The sequence below is a fragment of the Cornus florida genome, unplaced genomic scaffold (assembly GCF_030987335.1).
Source record: "Cornus florida cultivar Cherokee Brave unplaced genomic scaffold, ASM3098733v1 CherokeeBrave_3.0.0_Hap2_Chr04, whole genome shotgun sequence".
NCBI classification, from domain to species: domain Eukaryota; kingdom Viridiplantae; phylum Streptophyta; class Magnoliopsida; order Cornales; family Cornaceae; genus Cornus; species Cornus florida.
The window spans coordinates 34,547,239-34,569,770 of record NW_026775574.1 but is presented as its reverse complement, the minus strand read 5'-3'; positions in this window follow the sequence as shown (position 1 = coordinate 34,569,770).

The window sequence follows — 22,532 nt, the reverse complement described above, 5'->3', positions numbered from 1 at the left end:
AAATACAATTTACTAGAATTTAAATCAAATTAAATCCATTTAATCTCTAGACTTGAAAACTCATCTAAATCATCCCAAGTCAACTTATATCAAAGATCAACTCTTGGCCATGCCATTTAATAAGTTTAAAATGAGTTACATGCTAGCTATGATAAATCATAATTTCTCAAATTAGCAAAAGACATGCATACAACTTATATAAGCATCAGTAGCATGCAAGAAACAAAAATATAACCCTAAAACATCCTCTACCTCATAAGAGGATTGTTTCTCTTGAATCCAAGGCAAGCAAGCTCAAAATGGCAAACCCTTCTAGGGTTATGAAGAGTAGGATGAGGGGAACAAAAAATATTCACAAGGTTAAGCTTGGAAATCAATAGAAGGCTCTCAAAAATCAAAGTCAAAGCTTAAGGCTTTAAGCTTCATCCATGGAGGCTAGGGTTTATGGTGAGGAAGATAATGAAAACAATGAATGAAGTATGAGTGGAGGAAATAGAAATCCTCCACTCAATATGTGATCTTACATCATGGTCAACACACACATCTATGGTCAATTGCACAAAAACCCTCCTTTAAAACCATAATCCCAAAGTGACCCAAAGATATTTGCAAGACTAAATTGTGGTCCTACACTTGTCACCAATCCATGGCTCCTTCCTAGGCTTAATCCCACACCTACACTTGTCAACCATCCAAGCCAACAAGTGCACCAATCCTAGGCTAACAAATGGGTGAATCCTCACCCTCCAAATGTCATCATCCAATGCATCAAAGTGTTTCCACACAAATGTCAACAAGTGGACCAATGAGAGTGTAACACTTGTCACACTTTTCAAAAGTTGTGAAAAGGTCCTTTTTAAAAATATCTTCCAAATTTAATTACAAAATGGTTCCCAAGATGAAAAATAATTACTTTATTTAATTACACTAAAACCCACAAGTTAAGGATAATTACACGAAAGTATGCATTAATGCCCCTTTATGAAAGAAGTAAGCAATTAACATGCTTTTCTAGAAAAGTAAAAATACCACTATCATGGAAATCAGATATCATGAATGCATGCAAAACTGGAATCAAATCCGAGCACAAAAAGTAAGGTTGTGCAAAGAAAAAAGGATAAACGAGAAAAATACAAAATGTGAATAGTGTTCGAAAAAATAAAAATTATGGAAATGATACAATCCCCAAAGGAAGTTGTCAATCCAAGGAAAAGAGTCTCGAAAATCATTCCAGAGCACTCGAGACGACATCAAGTGATGAAAAACCGAACATAAAAAGGAAAAGACAACGGAAAAAAAAAAATATCCGTAAAAATCTGAGAAAAAAAAAAAGGAAGAAAAATGACCGGGTCATTACAACCTTTCCACCTTAAAGGGATTTCGTCCCCAAAATCCAGCCCTAACAAAACAAAAAGGTGAAACCAGGATAACTACAGAGTACATTTTCGAGTATCGCACACAATATGCTGCGAAAGCAATCTCAGAACTGAAAGACAAGGTGCAACCCCATGTCATATGCACCCATGTGCTCATGATAGGACAACCCCTTAAAAGAACAGTGATGACACGGCCACACGATAAGTCAAACATACACACAGAACCCAAGGTTAGACAAAGGAACAGAAAACAACAACGATAAGCATCCCTTTTGATGAACCATTATACGGATCCGAAAACAACCAACAAAAGAACTCCAAGATATCCATGAATAAGATCAAAGTACTAAACAAAGACGACGTGGCAGTACAAATAGTGACCAGAACCCGCCCACGACATACTCAAATGTGTGGTATTAATGACAGTTCCTAGTGCCCGCCCACACTTACTCGTCAGTAAGGTAGCATCGACGGCAACTAGCACCCGCCCATAGCACACAACTTATACGGTAGTATGACAGTATAAAGTACAAATTCATAACCTGCCCCCCACTAGGTCTACCTATGAAACCTCTCAATACAAATGAAGTCAATGTCAAAAATGATCATTACCAAAAGCACTACGGAGACCAACATTTTGTGAGAGTTGAGATATGGTCCAAAGATGTCCGGCCGGACCATCCTGGCCAATCCCGAAACTCTAACAACAATGCCATAGGTACCGCTACACTGAAGGCCTTAAATTCTTAATATAACAAGACCAACAACTTCAACGTCTCAAAATATTACTACCAACAACATCTATCAAGAATCCAAAGCCTGAAAAGCAAATTGAGACCTCTAGAAATCAAAACGAATCTCACTACAAGACATTTCATCGAAAGTCTTTCATATCTCCCAGAAACAAACTAACTATAAGACTCCTCATCGTAATCAAACATTGGATCAAAATCCCTATAACGGATAACTAAATCCTCGAAATACAAGTCCACTAAGTGGCACACACATCAAAATCCTGACAACCACAAAATGAGTCTCTCGAAACCGTACTTAATAACACCAAGCTAAGTCAAAATTCCTCAATTTCGATCCATCCATAAACAACCACTGGAACTACGATTCCTCAAGGCCATGCCTAGTTATAACTAGGACGAGAAAACTCTGCAAACAAGCCATATCCAACAACGATCTTTCAAAACTCCTCCTAAGAGTCAACCACATCAAGATCTCTAAAACTGAAACAAGTCTCCAAAAGACATTCTCAGAAGAGCATCGAGCTTACCTCATAAATTAAACAAATCCTCAATCAAATGGACACAAGTCCCCGTAAAATGATATCACACCAATCCACTCACTCTGAGCACCTCAACCCGTTTACAACTACGGCAAAACTCCCCAAGGAAAGATAAGAAAGAAAGGGAACTGACCAGTCCTAAGAAGGACAACACCACAACTCTGCCTCTGAAACGAAAGACAACAAGGCCAAAGACTTCACCCCCTACATGGAAGTAAGTAGACCAAAATCAACCAAATCCTCACCAAGGACTCAAGATAACAATGGTGATCCCCACTGATCGACCAAACCCCAAAGCTGTGCACAACGCAACGAAGAGAAGAGACTCACTCCTTGTGAAGTCCCTTACTCGAACCACGAAAAAGAGGAAAATTCCTCTACAAGGAATTTTATAATGAAACCATTGCAAAAACCGGTACACAAACAATGTGCGACCAAAGGAAATAAAAGGGGAAACCAAATATGGAAGTCATGCATATGTCAAGGAATGCAACCACCAAATAAGTAATTCTACTTATATAGAAAAAATCAAGGGTACATGCAGCACGTCTCCACGTAAGCACAAAAGCATGTCATTAAAACACAGTAACAACATAGCATTCTAAGCATATAAAGAAGGCATACAAATGCCACACAATAAGAAAGCAAATGTGGACACACTTCCACCTACTCATGCATCACAACGTCATAAATCATACTACTAACATGGTAGTAAACGAAACTGCAGAAAAACAAAAATGATGCAACAATGAACACCTATGGACATCGTGTCCTAAAGTTTCTAGGTAAAAGGAAAGATCAATCCTAGCCATAACTGTCTCCAAAAACCAATGCGACAACAACCTGTCTCAAAACAAACGTGAGCCTTTACCACAATGGTAAGACTCCAACAATCCAACTCTAATCTAAAGGTGACACTACGAGTGACACGAACAATGCAATGCTCTCACCAACCCAAAACATCGATCAATCGACTTGATCCTAAAAGCGTCATCACGCAAGGAGAACTCAAAGAAAGTGGCAACAATTACCATGCCAACAACAACCAAACCAATCCCTATGACTGATCTCCAAAACAACCATCATCATCATCGATCAAAAGGACTACGCCTATCAAAACAAAAGACAAAGCTGATTCCATCCGAACTGCGCTCGTAGCTAGCCAGTACGGTAGCATGACAGTGCCATACACCCGCCCATAACGTACCCGCCCACGAAAATTGCAATCTCAAGGGAACCATCCCAAACAACCAAGGGGTCTAAAAGGTCCAAAACCTAATCATGGCCCAAAATCAACAAATTCAGCCCTACGGTTACGCCTAATGGCTCAACTCTCAAGAGCCTAAACAAAAGGTGCCTCACCACCTACCTCAAAACCAAAACTAAGTCAACATCGACCTAATCCGCAATGAAACTGTAACTACAATCACCATCAACTTCAATCTGTGCCTCAATGACCAATCCCGTGTCATGCCAAATATGCAACACACTCATGCACATATAAATCTAATCTAGCATACATCATATGTCATACTCTTTATATTAGAATCAAAACAAACTAAACAGATACCATAGCACATGTTGCACATAAGCACATAAGCACGTTATCAATCCAAAACATGTCATCGTGAAGCATATAAGCACGTAAAACAAAGCAACAGAAATGTGACATGCACCCAAAAGCTGTCATCCCAAGGTATTCAAACCTGGGAGCTCTGATACCACCGTGACGACCCTGGATTTTTCAACCCAGTGTGTGTCCTGTGATGACCCGAACCGGATCCGAGATGTGGAAGAAAAAAAATAAAGCAATGGTCTCAAGAGACACAGCACATCCCTAAGACACCAATGTGACACTCAATGAGGTCACGGAACCCAAAGGAAACAAATGCGGAAGCAACATTTCAAAAACGGACAAGAATGGACCTAGGGACAAAACGTCATTTCTAGCTTAAAAGTGGATGCAACCGAGCACACCATTGGAAAGACAATGAAAAATTAATGAATTTAGACTCCAGAATCACTTGATTCGGAGTTCGGATGAAGAAGATATGGCTAACGGAAGAAGAAGGGGCAAAACGGTCAAAAAGTGCAAACCCTAGATCATCTAACCGGTTACCAAGCCTTCCTAACCGGTTAGGAGACCAAAAAACTCGACCAAAACACTGCCCATGCACATGTAATAGGTTACCAAACTTCTCGTAACCGTTTAGATGTAAAGGGGGCAGAATACTCAGCAACGAAAACTTGGCAGCAGGGGTCTTTCCGAAAAAAAAATGAGATTTTGAGGCCCCAGATGACATTTTATGGAAAAACACAAAGAAGAAATCCCCCTCCAAATTGAGTTTTCTACATGAATTGTGAGAAAAATAAAAAAATACGCATTGTAAAATGCCCAAATTTTCCTCCCAATAAAACTGGTCCAGGGGGTACAAAAAGCTGCTAAATGGAAAAACAGAAGCTGAACTTTGTAATCAATTTCCGATACCAAGATGGCATTTTCTGGAAAAATACGAAAAAGAAACCCCCCCTAAAATCACATCTTCTAAGTGACCATATAAAGAGCAGAATTTATTTCCCAAAGGAAATTCCCAAAATACCCTTAAGTCAGATTATGCAACAAAAGTGTAAAATGAGTCCGTAGGAGGCTCATTTCGCAAAAGAAGTAGCTTTGCCCGGAAAAGACTATGCACGCAAACATAACTTACCTATTTAGATGCACTACAATGGTCCATTGCTTAAAAATATAGCCGATGCAAAATTCGACCCCACAACGGGCAAAAAGGCAAAAATGGGACTTGGAACGAAAACTTGGAATTCAAAATTCTGAAATGGTTTCAAAATGCCGTTTGGCCCTTGGCCACACTTCATACATGATTAGTGAGACCCTATGGAAGAATCAAAATAGAATTCCCACACCCGATGCAAACATGGTGAAACAATAACTCAACATTTTTCAACAATTTCATAATATTTCATGAAGTCATAAATTACATAGGATACAAAGTACATGTCATTGGCCTTCGGCCTCATCTTATACATATTAAATACATTGAGATGAGTGCACTTATGTACACATTACTTACATGGAATAAAATAATACATATTTTGATACATAAGGTTACAAAGAGGCATTTTATGCTAACACTTGCATAAAATGGAAACTTAAAAACTGTAAGCCATCCAAGGAGCAATGAGCACCACGAGCCAAGTCTTTGTACCTGAAAAATGTCCCCACTATGTGGGTGAGTAACATAAAGCTACTAATAGGAAATGAGCATGCATCGACCTAGCGTTTTACAAATTTATCTCCTTAAGGTGAAACATGTTAAAGGGCTCATGCCACCTAACGTTTATGTTAAAGGTGAGACTCAGGAAGCATCCTAAGCTACCCTAGATCATTTCTAGCATAATTCACATCGTCCATGCAATCCAAACAATATAAAAGCATGCTATACAAGGCAACAAGACATAGATTCTCAAAGCCATCAAATTGAAATCTAAAATACGAATCAACTAAGATGGTTCATGCCACCTTGCATATATGTTCCAAATGAGTCTATAAGATCATTCCTAAGCTACATTTGAACATAAAAACATAAATCACAATATCGATGCAATTTAACCAACATTGGAACTTCTAATACAATGCATAAAGCACGAATTCTCAAAATTAACATTTTAAAACTTAAGATGGAAAATCAAATGTGGAACAACAAGTTATAACATCATCTAGTTATCAACTTGGAATTAAAATGTGAAATAAAACAAGGTGGATACTTAGACATCACGCCGGATCAGACTGACACCAAAGTTACTTTAGGGTTACTAGCTCACGCGTAACCGCCTTATGTGTGCACTAGACTACATAGAGGGACTATCCCCCCATACTAGAACCACGTCCTAGCCGTAGCCAAACAATGACATCCCCAAGTTTCCAAAATCAACAAGTTGTGCAACAACGTATATATCAACATGTATATACAAGATAATCAGTTATCAACCACGCACAACGAAATTTGTAAACACATACAATACATGCTCTAAGTCCACCACTATTATGGCATGAAAGATGTCAAAAATAAAGTGTGTAACTCATTACACAACACAACAATATATTCCATAAAGAAAACATGACCTTATGAATATAAATATAACAATAATGTTACTCAATACTCCAAACATAACCAATTGAATATACAACAAGTCTAAGTCCATGATCCTAATATAAAAGCACCTTCTAGAACATGCTTGAATCCATGGAACAATAAGATATAGTTTAATTAAATGAAAATAATTAAACTCTCTAGATTTCAATTCATTTCCAAATGGCCTCAAAATAATATATGTTAAAAGACATATCATGGTCATTACATATATCAAATCAAAAGAGCAAAATGAGCAAGACATTATCATGTAGAATTTAATTAATTTAAATTAATTAAACTCTAATTTTCAAAAGTTGTTTAAATGATCCTAAATTTACTCTATCATGGTCATACCATATCTCTAGTCTAAAATGGAATACAAGTAAAATACAATTTACTAGAATTTAAATCAAATTAAATCCATTTAATCTCTAGATTTGAAAACTCATCTAAATCATCCCAAGTCAATATATATCAAAGATCAACTCATGGCCATGCCATTTAACAAGTTTAAAATGAGTTACATGCAAGCTATGATAAATCATAATTTCTCAAATTAGCAAAAGACATGCATACAACTTATAAAAGCATCAGTAGCATGCAAGAAACAAAAATATAACCCTAAAACATCCCCTACCTCACAAGAGGATTGTTTCTCTTGAACCCAAGGCAAGCAAGCTCAAAATGGCAAATCCTTCTAGGGTTATGAAGAGAAGGATGAGGGGAACAAAAAATATTCAACAGGTTAAGCTTGGAAATCAATGGAAGGCTCTCAAAAATCAAAGTTAAAGCTTAAGGCTTTAAGCTTCATCCATGGAGGCTAGGGTTTATGGTGAGAAAGATAATGAAAACAATGAATGAAGTGTGAGTGGAGGAAATAGAAATCCTCCACTCACTATGTGATCTTACATCATGGTCAACACACACATCTATGGTCAATTGCACAAAAACCCTCCTTTAAAACAATAATCCCAAAGTGACCCAAAGATATTTGCAAGACTAAATTGTGGCCCTACACTTGTCACCAATCCATGGCTCCTTCCTAGGCTTAATCCCACACCTACACTTGTCAACCATCCAAGCCAACAAGTGCACCAATCCTAGGCCAACAAATGGGTGAATCCTCACCCTCCAAATGTCATCATCCAATGCATCAAAGTGTTTCCACACAAATGTCAACAAGTGAACCAATGAGAGTGTGACACTTGTCACACTTTTCAAAAATTGTGAAAAGGTCCTTTTGAAAAATATCTTCCAAATTTAATTGCAAAATGGTCCCCAAGATGAAAAATAATTACTTTATTTAATTACACTAAAACCCCACAAGTTAAGGATAATTACACGAAAGTATGCATTAATGCCCCTTTATGAAAAAAGTAAGCAATTAACATGCTTTTTTAGAAAAGTAAAAATACCACTATCATGGAAATCAAATATCATGAATGCATGCAAAACTGGAATTAAATCCGAGCACAAAAAGTAAGGTTGTGCAAGGAAAAAAGGATAAACGAGAAAAATACAAAATGTGAATAGTGTTCGGAAAAATAAAAAATATGGAAATGACCAATCCCCAAAGGAAGTTGTCAATCCAAGGAAAAGAGTCTTGGAAATCATTCTAGAGCACTCGAGATGACATCAAGTGATGAAAAACCAAACACAAAAAGGAAAAGACAACCGAAAAAAAAATATCCGTAAAAATCTGAGAAAAAGAAAGGAAAAAAAATTATCGGGTCATTACAAAAGGTGAGTACTACACTTGTTATGAATCTAAGTAAGCTTCCAAGATTAAATATCAAGCCTACATTTGTCAACCATCCCTGCCAACAAGTGCTCCTATCCTAGGCCAACAAAACGTCGTGGTGTCTCCACAAGACCTGTTTCCGTAAATCAAGAATCTGGATTGGACCTTCCTCGTAGGTCACGTCCTTATCAATAATGACATCTGCCCATCATAAAATATGTGATGGATCCGGCTCGTACTTCCTCAGCATAGAAACATGAGAGACGTCGTGAACCTTATCCAGGTTTGGCGGTAAAGCCAAACGATAAGCAACTTCATCGACGCTCTCCAATATCTCAAATGGTCCAATGAATCTAAGAGACAACTTGCTAGTCTAGCGAAATCTCAGAAGTCCTTTGCATGGAGAAATCTTAAGAAAAACATGGTCCCCTACTTCAAAAGACAAGGATCGCCTCCTCTTGTCAACGTAACTCTTATGTCTGCTCAGCGCGGTAGCCAACTGCTGCAGAATCAACTTGATTTTCTCTGTAGTCTCAATGACAATGTCGGGACCCAAGGCAACGGTATCACCGACCTCGGTCCAACAAGCTGGAGATCTGCAAGGTTTGCCATACAACGCCTCAAAAGGTGCCATGCCAATAATGGTCTGGTAACTGTTGTCGTAGGGAAACTCAACCAAAGGTAAGTAGTCCTCCCAACTACCCCCAAAATCCAAGATACAAGCCCGTAACATATCCTCCAATATCTGAATGGTACGTTCCGACTGACCATCAGTCTGAGGATGGAATGCCGTGCTAAAAAAAAAGCCCCGTGTTAAGAGCCTATTGAAAACTCTGTCAAAAGTGAGATGTGAACTGCGGATCCTTATCCGAAATAATGGATACAGGAACCCCGTAAAGCTTAACAATCTACCTCACATACAGTCCACTCAGTCTTTCTGCACTGTCTGTCACTGCCATGGGTAAGAAGTGAGCTGTCTTAGTCAACCTATCAACTATAACCCAAATGGCATCATTCCCTGCCTGAGAACTCAGAAGTCCCGTTACGAAATCCATAGTGATATGCTCCCATTTCCACTCAGCTACTAGTAATGGTTGCAACAATCCTGCCAGTTGTTGATGCTCTGCCTTCATTTGTTGATAAGAAAGGCATCGAGCCACAAACTGTGAAACATCCCGTTTCATGCCCTGCCACCAACACTGTCATCACAGATTGTGATACATCTTCATACCACCAGGATGAACTACGAGTCGAGAGTGGTAAAAATCTCGAAGAACGTCTTCACGACAAGACAAGGGAACAAACATCATCCCCTTGTACTTGAGACCACCGTCTGAATGTAAGGTCCAACCCTCTACATCCTCACCGCCTAAAATCCAAACATGGATGGCCTTCATCTCCCCATCCTCCAACTGTGCCTCAATAACTCTACCAACAAGAGCCGATTGAGTCACAAGGCTAAATAAAATAGGCGGTGAAACATCTTCATAAGACTGTAAACCAAGATCTATAAGCTCTTCTAACATCTTCCATCTGTGAATGGAAATGCTAGAAAGAGTCCCTCATGACTTCCTACTTAATGCATCGGCCACCACATTGGCCTTACCCAGATGGTACTGTAACTCAAAGTCATAGTCCTCCATGAACTCAGCCTATCTGCGCTGTCTCAAGTTCAAATCCTTCTGAGAGAAGAGATACTTGAGACTCTTGTGATCAGAGAAAATAGTGTCTCCACCCCTTCAGGGCAAAGATAACTGTTGCCAACTCCAAATCATGTGTCGGATAGTTAAACTTGTGAGTTTTCAACTGTCGAGACCCGTAAGCAACCACCCGTTCTGTCTGTATCAAGACACAACCCAAACCTTCCCGCGAAGCATCACAGAAGATCACATAACCCAAACCACGTTCAGGAATAATCAACACTAGAGCCGATGTCAACTTGACCTTTAACTCCTGAAAAACAAACTCACATGCCTCGCTCCATACAAACTTGACCCCTTTGTGGGTAAGTCGAGTCATAGGAGCCGCCAAACAAGAGAAATCCCAAAAAAATCTGTGGTAGTAGCCAGCTAGGCTAAGAAAACTTCGAATCTCAAACACTGTCTTCGGACGTTCCTAATCAATCACTGATTCAATCTTCAACGGATCCACTGTAACACCGCCCCTTGACACAACATGTCCAAGGAACTTCACTTCCGATAGCCAAAATTCACATTTCTCGAACTTGGCGTACAACTGATTATCCCTAAGGATCTGCAATACTGTCCTCAAATGATACTCATGTTCCTCTACCGAAGCTGAGTATACAAGAATGTCATCAACAAAAACCACAATGAACTGATCAAGATGGTCATTGAATACACGGTTCATCAAGTCCATAAAAGCTGTTGGAGCATTGGTCAAACCAAATGGCATCACTAGAAACTCATAATGGCCATACCATGTGCGAAAAGCGGTCTTAGATACATTCTCATCCTTAACCCTCAATTGATAGTAACCTGATCTTAAATCAATCTTTGAAAAACAAGTGGCTCCTTTCAACTGATCAAACAAGTCATCAATCCTAGGCAAAGGATACCTATTCTTGATCCTGACGTGATTCAGCTTGTGATAATCGACGCAAAGTCTCAAAGACCCATCATTCTTCTTTACAAAAAGAATCGGTGCTCCCCAGGGTGAAGCACTAGGACGAATAAAGCCCTTAGCTTTCAAATCATCCAATTGAGCTTTAAGCTCATCAAGCTCTGCCGGTGCCATACAGTACGGTGCCATAGAGATGGGTACTGTACCAGGAATGACATCAATGGCAAAAACAACTTCCCTTAAAGGGGGTAACTCGGTCAGCTCCTCTGGAAAGACATCAACAAAATCCTCAACAGCTGCCGAAAGAACACGGCCGAAACAACTATTCTCATTGACTAGCAGACTAGCCAAGTAGGATCTGTGGCGACTGCAGTCACCAATACTGAAAATCATTGTCAAGTGGAAATCACTCTGATCTCCCAGGAAGTGAAAACAATCTCCCATGGGAGTGCAAATAGTCACCCTCCCGTGGAAGCAATCGATCGTAGCATGAAAGAAGGATAACCAATCCATCCCGAGAATGTTGTCAAAGCCCGTCATGTCAAAAACAACAAAATCAAACTCTAAAGTCCACCCAGCTATCTCGATAGCACAACCTCGACAAACATGGTCCAAAAACACTGGACCCCAACTGGTGTGTTAACACAAAAGAAACCATCCCGCTGCGTGACCTCCAGATATAAAGAATGTGCAAATGATGCAGATATAAATGAATGTGATGCACCTGTGTCAACAAGAACTCTAGCCCAAGAACTAAAAATTGGAAAGAAACTTCAAACTGTAGAAGTCCCAGCAGAGGTATCGGCCTGTGGCAATGCGTAAGCTCGTCCCTGAGCCCCCGACTACTGAGAACTGCCCTGTGGCCCGACTGATGTCCGGAAGTAGTAGGAGTAGAACCCCTACCTGGATAAAAACCAACTGGTGGCGCCACTGGCTGTGGTGTTTAAGGCACCCTGAAACCTGACTGAGCAATTGCAGACTATGCTGGTGTGGCTTGTGAACCTATGCCACTTTGTGCCCTGCTCCGTGGATGAGGGCAATCCTTCCTCATGTGACCGAGCTGCTTGCAATAGTTGTAAGTCCCCTGAAACCCCTTTGTCAAAGCTATAAGCTTACTAGCCTGTGATTGACTGGTCTGTGGTTGAAGCAGTGGGCAGCGAGGCTTGATATGCCCCGGTTGCTGATAATGGTGACAAATCACTCCTCAGGCTGACCCCAAAGATATTGGAACTGCAGATACAGACCGAGCCTGTTGTGACTATCCCTGAGTGCATGAACTGTCCCCGGCCTTAACCTTCTTCCGCAGATTCCCGGAGGATGACGGAGTGTCGCTGCAAGGCTGCTTATGTGAACCCCTGATCCGTAACTGATCCCGTTCCTCTGCCTCAGCTAGTATTGCCCTCTAGACCACCTCTTTTCAAGTCCTCAAGTTAGGAATTGAGACCTGTGGCCTAATGTCAAAATGTAGTCCATCCTGAAATTTCATTGCCCTGGCCTCATCTGTCGTTACCATGTCCTCGGCATAACGAGAGAAAGAAGTAAATCATGTCTCATACTCAATGACACTTATAGTGCCCTAATAAAGACCTGTGAACTATATCCTCATCTCCCGCCTCATAGCCTTAGGAAAGAAGCGATTGAAGAACAAATCTCTAAACTCATTCCAAGTCATCACCTCCACATCATGGATATTGGTCATAGACCTCCACCAGATATCGGCATCTCCCATGAACATAGAGGCGGTCAAGGAGATCCTCAATCAGTCTGTAGGCACTATCATGCTATCAAGCTTGCATACCATGAGATCTAGCCATACTTCTGAAGCAAGCGGATCCATACTCCATGCAAACTAGATAATTTAACCCTCTGTAACTTCATAAAGTAGTCCGATGCCTCATTGGCAACTGGTACCGGTATCGGGATCTGCATCCCTGTAATATGCTGATGAAACATCAACTGAATGGACTCTGACATCCCCAGAGCCACTCCCTGTGCAATCTATTCCCTATAAGTTGGCGCTCGTGTTGGATTAGGATCCATACCACGAGGTTGAACCCTAGGCCTCCCTAGACCCCGTGTGAGCCCAGTGTCCTCAACCTGCTCATCCACTCCGTCATAACGAGAAAACTCTCCGAGAGTCAAGACCATGATGCTAAACGCACGGAAAGAAAGAGGTCAACAATAATATGAGTTATTATGACCGAATGCAACTCACGCTATGAATGCACAAAACAAGAAGCATGTTAATGTATGTGACATACAGTCATGCTAAAACAGGTAAACATATACAACAAGCTAAACAAGTACTAAAAACTTCAAGGTACTTCAACACGTAAGCACGTAAACATGTTATCAACCTAAGCACGTAAACATGTTATAATACTAAAACATGTTATCAAGGTATATGAATAAATCAAAGTACACCAACAAAAGTATGATATGCACCCAAAACCCATCGTCCTAATGTTTTCGAACCTAGGAGCTCTAATACCACTTGTCGTGACCCGAGTTTTATTTAACCTGGTACGTCAGTGATGGCCCGAAAGTCGACCCAGTAACGGATCCTAAATGCGGAAGCAAATGATAAACTAAAGTCTCTAGATATTTAAGGCATCCCTAAGGCACTAATGTGAACTTCCATGAAGTCACGGAACTCAAGGAAAGGCGAATAAACAAACAAGAGTCAAAACGAGAAAAAAAAAAAAAAAAAAAAAAAAAAAAAAAAAACCATTAATTAAGGGCAAAATGGTCAATTCACAATCAAAAGGAGAAAATTGAGTCTAAACAAGTCAAATAAGGTGAATACAACCTAATTTAATCATTTCACAACATTCCAAGAGGTTCTAAGAATTTTAGGCAAGAATCCCACAAAATGCCTTTTCTTAGTTCAAGCAAAAACTAACACTACCTCACTAAAACTTGAATAACTCCCACTGTGTTTTGAATCTGAGAATGGCATTGGTACCATTGGAAATCTGACTCAAAATCCATGAGTTTAGGCTCAAGAATTACCCTATTTGGGTTTAGAATGAAGGAGTTATGACCTTTTGAAGTTGGAACTTCAATGCTGAAACATAATCTGGAAGACTAGCATGTGAGGGCTATTTCGGTCGACCGAACTGGACATAATTTGCTGGAAACATGTGTTTTTGAGAGGAGGAAGTTTTGGTAGACCGAAATTAAGTTTCGGTCGACCAAAATGACCCTTAACAGTGAAAAAGCCTACTGGAATAAGTGATTTACTGCAAAAGAATTCCCAAAAGCCATCGGTTAACCGATTTGGTGTTTCGATCGACCGAAACACCTCGAAAAGCTGCTACAAGGCCTATTAAGGTTCAACCCATTTTTCAATTTCCTTTATGGATTGGTTCAAAAATGAAAGTTTAAAACTGATTTTTAATGGGATTTGAGTGTGTAAATATGTCAACAACCTTAATATGCATAATTGAATGCAAAACATTGGCTCATGGCCTCATACATGTCAATTACATGTATCTCATATGGTAAACCTCCAAGGTTGGTTAAAATATGCCTTTAAAGCAAACTATTGCACCAAATGAATACAAGTGCTAAAGTAAACATGTTTGGCCCTTAGCCTCATTACAAACATATCCTTAAAGCATCAAAAGGTGCACTTAAGTGCACATTACATGGCTTGAACAATAAATACATATTTTATCATAATAACCAAAAAGAAGTGTGATATGCTAACAAGTGCATATTCTAATACAACAAAAACACTCCAAGTAGTCTAGCAAGTCTAAGATTGTTGTGCATCCCACAATATTGCTTCTTTACCTGAAAAATACCCAGTAACTTTGGGGTGAGTAAACAAGTTTACTCGTAGGGAATGAGCATACATAAGTCTAACTTATTACAAGATTTGTAATTCAATATAATTTAATCCATGCTATTAAAGTGATATTAAAACTTTCAACATAGCACAATGAGATGCAAAGTCACAAAGTTAACAACTTAAAATTTAAATGCGAAATCAAACCAAAGTGGATACTTGGATATTGCCCGAATTAAAACCGTACTCTTGGGATCATTTTAGGGCTATTAACCCATGGGTACCTTCCCCTAGTGCGCACTATAGTGTAGGGAGCTCTCTATCTCCCATACTAGAACCAAGTCGTAGCCAAGCCATGTTCTTGATAATATCCCAAGTTTCAAAAATCAACACGTTGAGCAACAAGTCATGACACGTGATAAAACACAATAGTTTCCATGAATTAAATGACTAAATCATTAGAACAATGAGATAGAAATTAATTAAACTAATTAAGTAATTTCTCTAGATTTCAAGAGTTGTCCAAATGATTCCAATTAAATATATGACAAAGAGTAACTCATGGACATGGCATATATCAAGTCAAAAATGGAATTTAAGCATGATACAATTAAGTAGAATTTAAATCAATTTAAATTAATTAATTCTCTAAATTTAAAAGCTCATTTAAATTATGCCAAATTAATATACAACAAAGATCAAGTCATGGTCATGCCATATATCAAGTCTAAAGTGAATTATATGCAAGCTACCATGTAATGACCCGGTCATTTCCTTTCTTTCCTTTTTCCTTAGAATTTTACGGATGAATTTTTTTCGTTGAAATTCCTTTTCTAAGTTCAGTTTCTCATCGTTTAGTGTTGTCTTGAGTGCTCAGAAATAGTTTCTGAGACTCTTTTCTTTGGATTGAAAACTTCCTTTGAGAACCGAGTCATTTTCACATTTTTCGTTTTTCGACACTATTCACTTTTCGTCCTTTTCCCTATTTCATCATTTTCCCTATTTTGTCTTTTCCCTGTTTGTCACTTTGTTGGGGTAACCTCACTCTTTGTGTTCAGAGTTGGTTTTTGACTTCACGTATCTTCATTCTAAGTGGTTTCCACGATATACGTATCTTTACTTTTGCAAGAAAGTACTCTGGTTGCTCCCGGTGTCCATAGAGGCATGGATGCAAAGTTCTTTGGAATTATTTTCTTTTCTTAGGGTGTTTTTCGTAAATATCTTTGAAGATATTTTATTTCAGGGGTCTTTAAGAAAATATTTTTGGAAAATATTTTTATACTGGGTCATTAATGCAGTTTTCACTTTTTGGAGGGGCCATTGTGCAATTAATGAAAGTTATTGCACAAATGCCTCGTTTTGAGCTTGGATCCTTGTACGGGATTCATTTTCACTTTTTGTTAAGTCGTGTACTCATAGAATTCCGTTCTGGTCATTTTTCTCTAGTTTTAGGGTTTCTAGCCCTAGTTGCCGCTGAACTTATTCGGGGAATATCTTTCTGCTCGGGACTCGATTTTCAACGTCATTTTTTCCGTTGTTCATATTTTCTCATTCTGAACCTTTTTTGTTCATGGAGTTTTGCCGTTTGAGCACGTTTGCTCAAAATCCACTTTTTCGGACCCGGCGGGACCCGTTCAGGGCACTTTTTGAGATTTTCTATAAATAGGGGGACTTAAAATTTAAAAGTCATCTTCTCCCCTCTCCATGCACGACCAGAACCTGCTATGGCAGCCCAAGGGGGCTACCACTCTTCTTCTTTCATTTTAACCTTCTTCCCTTTGTTAAAAAGTCGAAATGCCTTCGCGTTTTGTGTTTGTCTTGACCACGCGCATCTTTCCCCCTTATTAGCACCCGTTTTTGGCCCAATTTTGAGTTCGGGTTTGAAGTCAAGTTGTGATTGATAGACGAATCGATTACAATTATAAATCAACCCATTTTGCAATAGCACAAATCACTGTAAAATAGGGCTATTGGTCGGGTAAGTCGAACCACTGGGACTGCGCTAATCTATGGCAACCTAAGTATCTAAAATCATCTTTTAGAATGACAAGGGAGGTTTATCGAGGATTTGTTGGCTTGTCACTAAAACTATGAATTGAGAAATGCATAAAATGGTAATGCTACGAAATAGATAGGCAAAGACAATTAAAAAGAACTAGGGAAGTGAATCCGCACTAAACCCTAAACACATGTTAGATCAAGACTAAATTGGGGATAGATAATATATATATAATGGTCAAGAATTATATAGCAACACATGGTTACCCTATAATCATCAAAAAGTTCATTAAATCAAAATAAGAATGATCCATCAAAAGTTCATACATTTGAACTACCTAAACTAGGGTGTAGCATCAAACCTACTACCTTAAGCAAAAGACCATCAAGCCATTAATCGAATGATAAAGCACATGAAGCTAAGAATCAAGTATAAACCATCAAAGGGAATACCTAAGCAATGGATTATCAAGTTTCTCTATCAACATGCCATGAAAACCACTCATAATCTTATTTCCATTATCACCATGAAAATGTAAGCATTAAGATTAATATAAGGATCATCAAAGATAAGATAATTAATTTACATCAATAATTTATGAACATTGAAATTCATTACAAAAAGTAATATGCTCTAGATTATGAGAAGACTAAAAATTATACATAATTATCCCCAAAATAGAGCCTAATCTAAAACATGATTACAAGGGAAGGCATCATCACCTCCCAAACGAAAGTTATTGCAATTAACGAAAGTTATTGTAAAATGTCTCGTCTAGAGTCTGGATCCCCGTACGGGATTTATTTTCACTTTTTGTTGACTTGTAAATTCATAGAATTCTGTTCTGGTCATTTTTCTCCAGTTTCAGAATTTCTGGACCCGGTTGCCGTCGAACTTGTTCGGGGCATAACGTTCTGCTCGGGACTCAGTTTTTTATACCATTTCTTCCGTTGTTCATATTTTCTTATTGTGAATCTTTTTCGTTCACGGAGTTTTGCCGTTTGAGGGCGTTTGCTCAAATTTTACTTTTCCGGACCCGGCGGGGCCCGTTCAGGGCACTTTTTGGATTTTCCTATAAAAAGGAAGTGAGATATTTCATTTTTGGCCATCTTCTTCCTTGATGCATGACCAGCAGCTCCCATGGCTTCCAAAAGGGGCTGCCACCATTGTTCTTCCATTTAAACCCTCTTTCCTTTGTTAAAAAGTTGAAGTGTCTTTGCGCTTTGTGTTCGTGTTGACTACGCACTTCTTTTACCCTCATTAGAACCCATTTCTGACCAAATTTTGAGTTTGATTTTAAGTTCAAGTAGTGATTTTCATGGGGCTTCTTTGGGATTCTTGTTCATGGCGTTGTCCCAAACAAAACCCCGAAGTATTGTCGGATTCGGAGTCGTTTCGTTTTGATGGCTTTTGAGATTTTCATCTCAAATTGAGGTAGGGGGTGTCTTAGGATTATATTTATGTTGTATTGATTGTTATATGAGCATATACAATTTGTGAGCATGTTTTGTTTAAGATTTAGAATTTAATTTAATTAATTGCTATATTTGAGATTTAATTCATATGGCTTTGTTTATAACATGGAATTAAATTGTGGCATGCTAGGAAATTAATTTTTAGTATGTTGATTAACATATATTAAATTTGGGGCATTTGGATAAGAATTACAAAAATTATTTAATATTTATCTTTTGTGAAAGTTTAATTCACATGGTGATAGCAAGCATGAAATCATGATGTAATGTGACATTCGGGTAGGCCTTGGCATGTTCTCTAACATAGATTAAATTGAGGGCATTTGGAATTGTTTAAAAATCTAGAGGAAATAAATTAATTAGCTTGATTAATTTTGTTTTAAGTGTTTTAATCACTTAACTTGTCATTTGATGTTATATATGTGATGACCATGACATGTCCTTTAATATATATTAAATTGAGGTTAATTAGGATTAACTTGGAATTTAGAAAATTTAACTATTTATGTTTAATTAAATTCTACTTTATTACTTCATGGATTTAATTGCATTTTAGAAGTTGTTTCTATATTTAAATCATAGATTTGAATTCGATGTATGTTCACTTGATTACTTTTGAGCATTGGATAACATAATTGTTATTTTTACATTCATAAGAATATGTTTTCCTTATTGGATATATTGTTGCTATGTGTAAGGAATTGCACACCTTGTATTTGACATCTTTCATGCCATAGTAGTTGTAGACTTTGAGCATGTATTGTATATGTTTCCAAAATTGGATTGTGCTTGGTAAATAGTTGATATCTTGTATATACATGTTGATATATATACGTTGTTGCACAATTTGTTGATTTTGGAAACTTGGGGATGTCGTTGTTTGGCTACCGCTAGGACTTGGTTCTAGTACGGGAGATTGTCCCTCTATATAGTCTAGTGCGCACATAGGGAGGTTACCCATGGGCTAGTAACCCTAAAGTAACTATGTTGTCAGTCTGATGAGGCATGACGTCTGAGTATCCACTTTGCTTGATTTCGTATTTCATTTCAAGTTGATAACTAGATGATATTGTAACTTGTTGTTCTTTGTTTGATTTCCTATTTTAAGTTGCAAGATGTTAACTTTGAGAAATCAAGCTTTAAGCGTTGTATTGGAAGTTCCAATATTGGTTAAATTGCATTGATATCATAATTTTTGTTTTGATGTTCAAATGTAGTTTAGGAATGATCCTATAGATTCACTTTGAACATAGACGTTAGGTGGCATGACCCATTCTTATTGTTTTCGTATCTTGGATTTCAAGTTGAAGACTTTGAGAATCTATATCTTGTTGCTTTGTATAACATGTTTCCATGTTGCTTGAATTGCATGAACAATGTGATTATGCTAGAAATGTTTTAAGGTAGCTTAGGATGCTTGCTGAGTCTCATTTTGACATAGACGTTAGGTGGCATGAACCCCTTTGATATGTTTCACCTTAAGGTGATAAAATTGTAAAATGCTAGATCGATGCATGCTTATCTTCTATGAGTAGCTTTATGTTACTCACCCCTACGATACTGGGGCATATTTCAGGTACAGGACTCGAGATTTGAAGATTTCATTGCCTTGGATCGTTTGGTAGCTTTATGTATCAAACTTGTATTCTTTGATTCTATGTATGTAAAGTGTACATAAGTACACTCCTTTTAATGCATTTTACATGTATGACATAAGGCCAAGGGCCATTAACTTGAAAGGTTACAAGTATGTTTCCTCTAAAACTCAAGTATTACCATTGTAGCTTATTTGTGAGAAATGGAGGCTTTGTATGCTAAAACTTGTTAATGGAATGTAAATAGGCTTTAGGCCATGTTGGTGCATCTATTTTATCATATTGCATGCACTTGCATACTCACTTTGGCAAACAACACCATCCTTGATGAAACAAAAACTCTAAGTAGCATTTTTAGGGAGTTTTACCCTATTTTTTTCCAGGGACATTTTGGGTATTTCACAATGCATTTTTTTCATTTTTCCTCTCAGGTCTTGTAGAAAACTCAATTTTGAGGGGGGTTTCTTTTTTATGTTTTTCCAGAAAATTCCATCTTCACCCTCAAAAATCCATATTTGTCCAAAAAATCCTTACTGCCAGGTTTTGTAGATTTTTAGTGCAAATGTACTTGGTACTATTCATCAACTTTTTTTCGAAAAGTGTGACGACCGATCCGAAACTTCCGGGGGTCTTGTGGGTGTATTTTAAGATTGCATTTTCAATTTAGGCAATTTAAAAACCTTCCGAAGCCCTATTTCCTTTCTTTGGGCAGTAGCTCGGAAAATTTTTTACCCCCTTGACCAGATTTTCTTCGGGGCATTCTGGGCATTTTACAATGCATTTTTTTTGTTTCCATCCATTGTTGGGGTAGGAAACTTGATTTTATGGGGGGTTTCTTCTTTGAGTTTTTCTAGAAAAGTCCGTTTAGATGCCCGTTTTTACTCTCAGTTGTAGCAGTAGTGGGTTGACGGCACTGTAGCTGTCACGGCCTTCGTCAGGCCGCCGCGACATTGATTTTGTTTTTGACCTTTCTCCCTCATCCGGACTCCAAATCAAGTGAATTTTTTTTTGAAATTGATTAATTTTTCATTTTCTATCCAACGCTGTACTCGGTTACACTCAGATATTTTTGGATAATTACCAATTTACCCCTTTTAGCTTTATTGCTCGTTTTTCTTTGTTTTGTCGTTTCTCCTTTGTCCGGAATCTGAATAATAAAATTCTTGAGTCCATCATGGTTAGTTTTTCATTGTCCTCCCAGTGGTGTGCTCGATAGCACTTGAATCCACTTTTTTGCAAAATAACCATTTTGCCCCTAGGTTCCTTTTTGTCCGTTTTTGAAACGACACTTTCGCATTTGTTTTCCTTTGGGTTCCATGACCTCATTGAGGGTCACATTGGTGTCTTAGAGATGCATTATATCTCTAGAGACCGTTGTTTCACCTTTCGCTTCCGCATTTCGGATCCATTATCGGGTCATCTTTTGGTCATCACTGAAGCACCGGGTTTACAAAACTTGGGCCGTCACAAGTGGTATCAGAGCTCCTAGGTTTGAATACGTTGGGACGACGGGTTTTGGGTGCATATCACATTTCTGTTGCTTTATTTTGCGTGCTTATATGCTTTATGATAACATGTTTTGGTTTGATAACATGTTTAGGTGCTTATGTGCTATACGTGGTATGCTATCTGTTTAACTTATTTTGATTCCAATATTAAGAGCATGACATATGATGTATGCTAGATTAGATTCTCATATACATAACTATGTTGCATATTTGGCATGACACGGGATTGGTCATTGAGGCACAAGTTGAGGTTAATGGTGATTGTAGTCATGGTTGTATTGTAGTTTAGGTTGTTGTTGACCTAGAGTTGGTTTTGAGGTAGGTGGACAGACACCTTTTGTTTAGGCTTTCATGGGGTGAGCCATTTAGCACAACCGTAGTACTGGATTTGTTGATTTTAGGCCATGGTTAGGTTTTGGACCTTTTGGGATCCTTGGTTGTTTTGGAAGGTTCCTCTGAGATTGTAATTTTCATTGGCGGGTACGTTATGGGTGGGTGCATGGCACTGTCATGCTACCGTACTGGCAAGCTACGAGTGCAGTTCTGATGGAATCAGCGTTGGGTTTTGTTCCGACAGGTGTAGTCCTTTTGGTCAGTGATTGATGGTCATTTTGAGGATGATTTTGGAAATCATTTTGATTGTTCGATTATTTGGCTAGAGTGGCCATTTCATTTAAGTTCTCCTTGTGTGATAACGCTTTTGGGATTAAGTTGATTGATTGATGTTTAGGGTTGGTGAAAGCATTGCACTGTTAGTGTCACTTGTAGTGTCACCTTTAGACTGGAAATGGATTGTTAGAGTCTTACTATCGTGGTAAGGGCTCATGTTTGTTTTGAGAAAGGTTGTTGTTGCGTTGGTTTTTGGAGACAGTTATGGCTAAGGCCGATCATTCCTTCTACCTAGACACTCTAGGACATGATGTCCATAGGGTTCATTGTTGCATCACTTTTGTTTTTTACAGTTTCATTTACTACCATGTTAGTAGTATGATTTATGTTATTGCGATGCATGAGTAGGTG